The sequence below is a fragment of the Pelodiscus sinensis genome, chromosome 30 (genome assembly GCF_049634645.1).
Source record: "Pelodiscus sinensis isolate JC-2024 chromosome 30, ASM4963464v1, whole genome shotgun sequence".
Lineage (NCBI taxonomy): Eukaryota > Metazoa > Chordata > Testudines > Trionychidae > Pelodiscus > Pelodiscus sinensis.
Window position 1 is genome coordinate 3,141,578 of NC_134740.1, and position 2,350 is coordinate 3,143,927.

A 2,350-nucleotide genomic window follows, 5' to 3' on the forward strand; every position below is an offset into this window, starting at 1 on the left:
GTGGTGAGAAATATTCGAGAACAAGGAGTGGACCTCTGTGTAACTGAAGAAAATACTAATGTAAACCCTGATGTAATAAGAGAAACCTTATTTTCACGCCCCTCGGAGCATGGGATGTGAATATGGACATGGACACCGACCCGGTGGCTTTGAAAAATCTCGTTTCGATTTTCTATGTCAGAGAATTTCCAAATACGGATACGATATCGATGAACTGTAATTTTCCCCCCTCTTTCTACAGGTGGCAGAATTCACCATATGTGAATGGAATTCCAAACTAATGTGACTGAGTTTTTTCTCATGGGATTTACTCATGACCCACACCTCCAGATTTTTCTCTTCTTGGTCTTTTTCATTATTTACCTAATCACGCTGGTGGGGAACATGGCGATCATGCTGGTGATAAGAGTAGACCCTCACCTCCACACGCCCATGTACTACTTCCTGTCCCATTTGTCGTTTATCGATCTCTGCTACTCCTCTACGGTTGTCCCCAAGATGTTGGTGAATTTCTCCGCAAAGCACAAAACTATTTCGGTCCACGGCTGCCTTGCCCAGATGTTCTTCATCCTCCTCTTAGCAGTGACGGAAATTTTCCTCCTCTCTGCCATGGCGTACGACCGGTACGCGGCCATATGTCACCCGTTGCGTTATGTGGGGACCATGAGCCCACGAGTCTGCAAACAGCTGGTAGGTGGCTCCTGGATTATGGGGCTCATGTATTCATTGGTCAACACGGTCCCTGTGTTGAAGTTGCACTTTTGTGGGCCCAATGAAATCCGCCATTTCAGCTGTGAGCTCCCTCCGCTCTTACCCCTGTCTTGCTCTACGACCTTCACCAATCAAGTCGCTCTTCTTTCTTCCGCGGTTATATTTGGTTTCAGCTCCTTCCTCCCCACCCTGGTCTCCTACATCTTCATCATCTCCGCCATCCTGCGGATACAGTCTGCAGAGGGCCGCCGTAAAGCCTTCTCCACCTGCAGCTCTCACCTTGTCGTGGTGGGTTTATTGTACGGGACGGCAATTTTCCAATACACGAAACCCAGCTCGGTTTCTTCACTGGTTGTAGAGCAATTTTTCTCCGTCCAGTACAGCATCCTGACCCCTATGTTAAACCCCATCATCTACAGCCTGAAAAACAAAGACGTGAAAAGAGCTGTGAGGAAAATACTGGTAAAAAATCCTCTTTACCTTAGATAAGAACATCAGAACGGCCAGACTGGGTCAGATCAAAGGTTCATCTAACTCAGACTCCTGTCTTCCAGGTATCCCAGAGAAAGTGAAATGAAACTAATGGGCAGCAGGTTTAAAGCAAATAAAAGGAAGTTCTTCACAAAGCGCATAGTCAGTCTGCGGAACTCCTTGCCTGAGGAGGTTGTGAAGGCTAGGACTATAACAGGGTTTAAAAGCGAACTAGATAAATTCATGGAGGTTAAGTCCATTAATGGCTATTAGCCGGGATGGGTAAGGAATGGTGTCCCAAGCCTCTGTTTGTCAGAGGGTGGAGATGGATGGCAGGAGAGAGATGGCTTGATCATTATCTGTTTGGTTCACGCCCTCTGGGGCACCTGGCATTGGCCACTGTGGGCAGACAGAGTATTGGGCTGGATGGACCTTTGGTCTGACCCAGTATGACCGTTCTTATGTTCTTATGCGTGAACAGAACAGGGATTCATCCACCAATCCATCCCGTTCCTAGTTTCTGACAAACAGAGGCTAGGCACAGCATTCCTACCCATCCATGCTAATGGCCATTGATGGACCTAACCTCCATGAACTTATGTATAATTTATTAATTGTGCACTTTGTCTTATTTTATGTTTGACTCATTTTTTTAGGGTAGCATCTATATTGTTGTACAGCCCCTGATGCTGGTGTTCAGCCACACCTCATAAGAAAACTCCTCAGTAGAAGTGATAACACAATACAAAGTTTTCCCACCCAATACATAATGGCCAATCTGCTTCTTTTCATATCAGCCCACAGTTGAATCCTTTTGCTTTTTTTATATTATCAACAATTTTACCATGTCCATCGAGTAATAAGTCTGCACCATTTCAATGACTTTTTTCCAGATGCTTTTGAAAATGTCCTTCTTTTTCTTTGCCCGTGGATGGTGTTGACCATGATGTCTTTAGCTTCCCTAATCAATGTTCTACACTTTATAGCATCTAAGGATACATCTACATGCCATAGCTATTTCGAGATACCAGAGCTATCCCAAAATAACTACCCCACGTCTATGCAAGCTTCCTGTTATTTCAATATATGATTCTATGATTTAACTTCTTTTCAAAGAGCAGAATTTATGCAATTCACATCAAATATATGATAGAAAGACTTTGGAAGA

The 2,350-nt window shown here is 44.3% G+C and overlaps 1 pseudogene; it reads left to right on the plus strand.

Annotated features, from left to right (window-relative positions):
• Positions 1-258: 258 nt before the first annotated feature.
• LOC102446290 (olfactory receptor 5V1-like) lies at positions 259-1,200 on the plus strand (annotated as a pseudogene).
• The last annotated feature ends 1,150 nt before the right edge of the window (positions 1,201-2,350 follow it).